This window comes from Mus pahari, chromosome X (assembly GCF_900095145.1).
Source record: "Mus pahari chromosome X, PAHARI_EIJ_v1.1, whole genome shotgun sequence".
Classification (NCBI taxonomy): Eukaryota; Metazoa; Chordata; class Mammalia; order Rodentia; family Muridae; genus Mus; species Mus pahari.
In genome coordinates this window covers 80,959,222-80,965,817 of record NC_034613.1, presented here as the reverse complement: position 1 = coordinate 80,965,817, position 6,596 = coordinate 80,959,222, and positions in this window count along the sequence as shown.

Genomic DNA, 6,596 nt, shown 5'->3' with positions numbered 1-6,596 from the left:
CTTCCTTCCTTCCTTCCTTCTTTCTTTCTTTCTTTCTTTCTTTCTTTCTTTCTTTCTTTCTTTCGTGAGATTTATTTATTTAAACATGTCATTAGCTGTTGCTTAATGCCTGTTACCAAGTCTCCAGGAAAATTTTAAATGCTAACCTTTTTTGAAGGTGGTAAGCCACAAAAACAGGTGAAAGAGAAGAGACTGGGATAAATTATTGTCCCCAGTTTAAGTCCCAATGCATTCTTGGTAGAAAAAAAAATTTTTTTTTGTTTTTTTGAGACAAGGCTTCTCTGTGTAGCCCTGGCTGTCCTGGACCTCACTCTGTAGACCAGGCTGGCCTCAAACTCAGAAATCCACCTGCCTCTGCCTCCCAAGTGCTGGGATTAAAGGCGTGTGCCATCACCATCCGGCGTCTTGGTAGAATTCTAAACATTTCTATGAAAAGAAAATATTTCTCATTCTCTTCAGACACTTCAATAATCTGTTCTATGGAAAACAAAGTCTTTCCATTGTTTATATACTATATTATTTATTTATTTATTTATTTATTTATTTATTTATTTATTTATTTATTATATTTAAGTTCACTGTAGCTGTCTTCAGACACTCCAGAACAGGGCATCAGATCTTGTTAAGGATGGTTATGAGCCACCATATGGTTGCTGGGATTTGAACTCTGGACCTTCGGAAGAGCAGTCGGGTGCTCTTACCCACTGAGCCATCTCACCAGCCCCTATATACTATATTTTGATTAGTTAGACATATTCTCATATTAGTTCATTACTTGCTTTATTTTATTTTGTTTTCCCCTGGTTGGCTTATTGAACTCAGCCTCACATAATCTTTTGCATGATGTGCTCCAAATTGTAATGTTGTGTGTAATGCCAAAAATTAACACTTGCCCAAGGACCAGGTAACCTCCTGGAATGATGGGAATTGTAGTTCTTGGGAAATAACAGAGCCTCGTGAGAAAGTATGGTGGCCTATGGGTTTTGTCTTTATAAACATGAAACATGTGTCTCCCATCCATCCATTCACGAATGGTCAGTATTTAGTATTTAATAGAGCTTGCTTCAAATTTGCCCTACTTGTATATGAGTACACTGTAGCTGTCTTCAGACACACCAGAAGAGGGCATCAGACCCCATAGCAGGTGTTGTGTGCTACTATGTGGTGCTTTTAACCACTCAGCCATTATATATGAGTACACTGTAGCTGTCTTCAGACACACCAGAAGAGGGCATCAGATCTCATTACAGATAGTTGTGAGCCACCATGTGGTTGTTGGGATTTGAACTCAGGACCTTCGGAAGAGCAGTCAGTGGTTTTACCCACTGAGCCATCTCTCCAGCCGCTTGCCAGCTTTCTTAAAGGACCCATAATCACCAGCTCAGGGGTGGAACCATCCACAATGGTCTGGGGCCTCCCACATCAGTCACTAATCAAGAAAATGCTTTATAAATTTGCCTATGGCCTCATTTTATGGAGGCATTTTCTTAATTGAGGTTCTCTCCTTTCAGATGATATAGCTTGTATCAAATTGACAAATAAATCTAGCGAGTACAGTGCTCTAGGCTGGCAAAAGACAGGCTCTTGTCTATACCCACATGAAGGCTTAACACTGCAGTGACTTGATGTGAATAGAGTTAGTGGATGGAGGTGGTTCCCGCAGAGCAGGAGCAAATGCAGTGTATGATCCCAATGGAGTTTTCTCTGTGCCTCAGGCTGCACAAGAGAAACAGTTGTGGAACTATTAATGATTGTTAGAAAACAGAGTCTCATTATTTAGGAAAACATTAAAAATCTTTTTTTTTTTTTCCAAGACAGGGTTTCTCTGTGTATCCCTGGCTGTCTTGGAACTCACTTTGTAGACCAGGCTGGCCTCAAACTCAGAAATCCACCTGCCTCTGCCTCCCATTAAAGGCATGCGCCACCACTGCCCAGCAAACATTATATATATATATATATATATATATATATATATATATATATATATATAAAGATTTATTTCTTGGAGCTGGAGAGATGGCTCAGCAATTAAGAGTAGTTACTGTTATTACAGAGGGCCTGGGTTCAATTCTCATCAACCACATAATAGCTTACAACCATCTGTAAATCCAGTTCTAGAGAATCCTGTAGTGAGAATTCTGGAAATTTTGTTTCTTTGAAAATTATACGGGGGCTGGTGAGTTGGCTCAGTGGTTAAGAGTGCTAACTGTTGGGGCTGGTGAGATGGCTCAGTGGGTAAGAGCACCCGACTGCTCTTCTGAAGGTCCGGAGTTCAAATCCCAGCAACCACATAGTGGCTCATAACCATCCGTAACAAGATCTGACTCCCTCTTCTGGAGTGTCTGAAGACAGCTACAGTGTACTTACATATAATAAATAAATAAATATTTAAAAAAAAAAGAGTGCCAACTGTTCTACCAGAGGTCCTGAGATCGATTCCCAGCAAACCACATGGTGGCTCACAACCATCTGTAATGGGATCTGATGCCCTCTTCTGGTGTGTCTGAAGACAGCTACAGTGTATTCACATACATAAACTAAAAAAAAAAAAATCTTTAAAAAAAAGAAAGAAAGGAACTAACTCCCTGGAGGACATAACCAGGTGTCTCCTGGGTGATTCTTTAAAAAAGAAAAGAAAAGAAAAGAAAAGAAAAGAAAAGAAAAGAAAAGAAAAGAAAAGAAAAGAAAAGAAAAGAAAAGAAAAGAAAAGAAAAGAAAAGAAAAGAAAAGAAAAGAAAAGAAAAGAAAAGAAAAGAAAAGAAAAATACATATAAGGATATGTTTTCATTTTAATCCTAGGTGTGGGGATATGGGGCTGCTTCAGATTGTCCACAGCAGCTGTGATTTTTGCCTTGTGCTCTAGTAGGGGCGTGATTTTGCCAGCTGCAGATATTTTTTTTTGTGATTGTGTGATGTTTGGAATTCCAGGGACTTTTCAGAAAGTATGTAAATTTAGGGCTCCAAAAGGCAGGGTTGGTTGTTGTTTGGTTGTTATTGGTTGTAGTTTGTTGTAGTTGATTGTTTTGGTGGAGTTTCATTTAGTAGTCATGAGCAAAAAAGAAAAAAGAAGAAATTAGATCAAACTTGCTTCAAGAAACTCAACAATGTTACCCCCTTTCAGATCCCTGACTTTATTCAGGGATCTCTTTCCTTTTTCCTCTATTTTTTTCTCTCCTATCTAGTGTTAGGGGGTTGAAAGGGTGGAAGAAGAATGGTGGAAGTGAGAAGAACCCACCAAAAGACTGGCTGCAGAACTCAATGTCTCTGACCTCTGAGGGCAGCTTGTATGCACATAATGGTACACACAGGGACAACATTCACATGCATAAAATAAAAAAATATTAAAAAAGAAAAAAGTAAATTATTTCATAGGGGTTAGAGAGATGGCTTACTTATCAAGAGCACTGGTGCTCTTCCAAAGGACCTAAGTTCAAATTCCCAGCTTGGTAAGTAGTTCACAACCATCTGTAACTCCAATTCCAGACATAGAACACTCTTGTCTGGTCTCTGTGGGTACACACATGTGGCACAAATTCACAGACACATATGTACATTTAAATAAAAACAATTTTAAAAATTCTTATTTTGTGCATATGCGTGCTTTTACCACATATGTGCAGTGCCTGTGGATGTTGGAAAAGGGTATTAGAATCCCTGGAACCGGAGTTCTAGACCCTTGTGAGCTATGGTGTGGATTCGGGAAACCATACCTCTACAAGAGCAGCAAGCAATCTTAAATACTGAGCTATCTCTCCAATCCCGTATTTTCTTTTTTTTCCCTCAAAGATTTATTTATTTATTTTATGTATGTGAGTACACTGTAGCTGTCTTCTGATGCACCAGAAGAGGGCATCAGATCTCATTATGGGTGGTTGTGAACCACCATGTGGTTGCTGGGATTTGAACTCAGGACCTTCGGAAGATCAGTCAATGCTCTTACCCGCTGAGCCATCTTGCCAGCCCCCCCCCATACTTATTTTCTAAGACAGGGTCTTGCTGGTCTTGTAGCCCAGGCTGGCTGGTCTTTAACTTACAATCCCCCTGTCAGAGGTTTAACCTCTGAGTGTTGAGTGTGCAAGTGTGCATAATCAGAGCTGCTTTGAACTCAATGTTTCCACTTAGGGTAATGCTTGCAAACATTGATCATCAGGGAAATTCCACTATGTTCTAGGGAATAAAAAAATTACTATTATTACTTTGTGGTGTTGAAAATCTAGCTAGAGCCTCACGTGGTAGGCAAGCTCTCTGCCACAGAACCACATTCCCAGTCCAGGATAAAGCAGTATTAACAAGCAGTGCATCGGGTTCTAGGTTAATGAGAGCACAGAAAACCTCTTGTGCAATATGCATATATATGAACAATTTATAAAAGAGAAGAATTGGAAATCACCAAATTACATTTTTTTCTTTTCTTTTTTCTTTTTTGGTTTTTTTGAGACAGGGTTTCTCTGTGTAGCTCTGGCTGTCCGGGAACTCACTCTGTAGACCAGGCTGGTCTTGAACTCAGAAATCCGCCTGCCTCTGCCTCCCAAGGTCCAATGGAACATTCTTAAAAGAGGGCTATCTAAGACAGCTTCCAGCATTTTGGAGGATGAGGCAGATTTTTAAAAAAGATTTATTTTTATTATTTTGAGTTATGTGCACATATATGTGTGGGAGACAGGGAGAAAGGGGAGGTACTTGTGCGTGAGAGAGCAGGTGTCTGCAGGGCCCAGCGGCATCAGATCCCCTGGAGCTGCAGTTACAGGTGGCTGTGGGCTGCCTGAGAGGAGCACTGGGAATCAATTTTGAGTCTTCTGCAAGAACAGTTTGTGCTCTTAATCACTAAGCCATCTCTCCAGCCCTGAGGCAGGAGGATTTCAAAGTTCAAACCAAACTGGGTTATATACCAAGCCAGTTTAGAATCCAAAGACTGTATCAACAAAAAAATGCAAATACAACAACAGTAACAACAAACCAGGGCTGGTGAGATGGCTCAGCGGGTAAAGGTAAACTGTCACCATGCTGAGAACCCGAGTTTGATCCTGAGGACCCACATAGTGGAAGGAAAGAGCCAGATCCCTCTAGTGATCCTCTGACCTACACACACACACACACACACACACACACACACACACTCACACAGTGGCATGTCCCTCTCCCCAGAAATCAAATAATAAATAAATGTAGTTCTAAATAAGTAAATAAATACAAAATAAATATATAAATGAGGGCTGGTGAGATGGCTCAGTGGGTAAGAGCACCCGACTGCTCTTCCGAAGGTCCGGAGTTCAAATCCCAGCAACCATATGGTGGCTCATAACCATCNNTAACAAGATCTGANGCCCTCTTCTGGAGTGTCTGAAGACAGCTACAGTGTACTTACATATAATAAATAAATAAATCTTTAAAAAAAAAATATATATATATATATATATATATATATATATATATATAAATGAAATTTCTTTTCTTTCTTTCTTTCTTTTTCTTTTTTTTTAAATAGGACTGGAGAGGTGGCTCAGCAACTAAGAGCACCCAGGTTTAATTCCCAGAACCCACGTGGCAGCTCACAACTGTGTTCCATTTCTAGAGGTTCAAACGCTCTCTTAGATATGTTCATGCAGGCAAAACACCCTCACACATAAATTCATTAATTAAAAACACAAGCAGTCGGGCAGTGGTGGTGCATACCTTTAATCCCAGCAGTTCAAGGCCAGCCTGGTCTACAGAGTGAGTTCCAGGACAGCCAGGGCAGACAGAGAAACCCTGTCTCAAAAAATAAAAAAACAAAAACAAACAAACAAACAAAAACAAGCAAAAGAGAAAAATTGTTCACGTTCTAATATTATTCATGTTGTTTATTATGGTAGCAATCATAAGTCACCTTAATACTTACTAGTCAAGGGGTGATTAAATATGTTGTGTGGTATATTTATTCTGCCCCGTTTAAAATGTAAGGTGAAAATATTGATTTAGAAAGTGTTGTGTGAAAATCCTTGAGAGGACATAATCATTTTGACTTAGAGTGGCATGGGACTTCACCATGAAGTATTATTGATTCTCACTCACCTCAGCACAAAGAAAGAGGACAGTCAACGGAACAAATGTCACATCAGTCTTAATAGAAACACCACGTCAGTCTTATCATCAAGTCTATCAGAAGCACAGCTGTATAGGGAGAAAGCCATTTTTTCCCTTGAGACAGGGTATTATTGTGTAGCCCAAGCTGACCTTACATTTGCAGTCCTCCTGTCTTAGTATCCTGAGTGTTAGGACTATAGGTCTGCCCCACTGTGCCAAGCTATGCCATGGTCATATTAGTGAAGTAATACATTGAAGTTAGTCACTATTTGGCTGAGGGATCCATTGCAATAGATTTTCCTACAAGTATTTCCTAGCAAATAAAATTTCCTAGCTGGGTGTGTTGGCACACCTTTAATCTCAGCACCCAGGAGACAAAGGCAGACAGATCTCACAACCAGCCTGGTCTACATAGTGAGACCCTTTCTCAAAAGTACAATAAAAAAATAAAAACAGGAGCTGGAGCGATGACTCATCAGTTAAGAGCGCCCAGCATGCAGGAGAAAGGCAGATCTCTGGGAGCTCACAGCCAG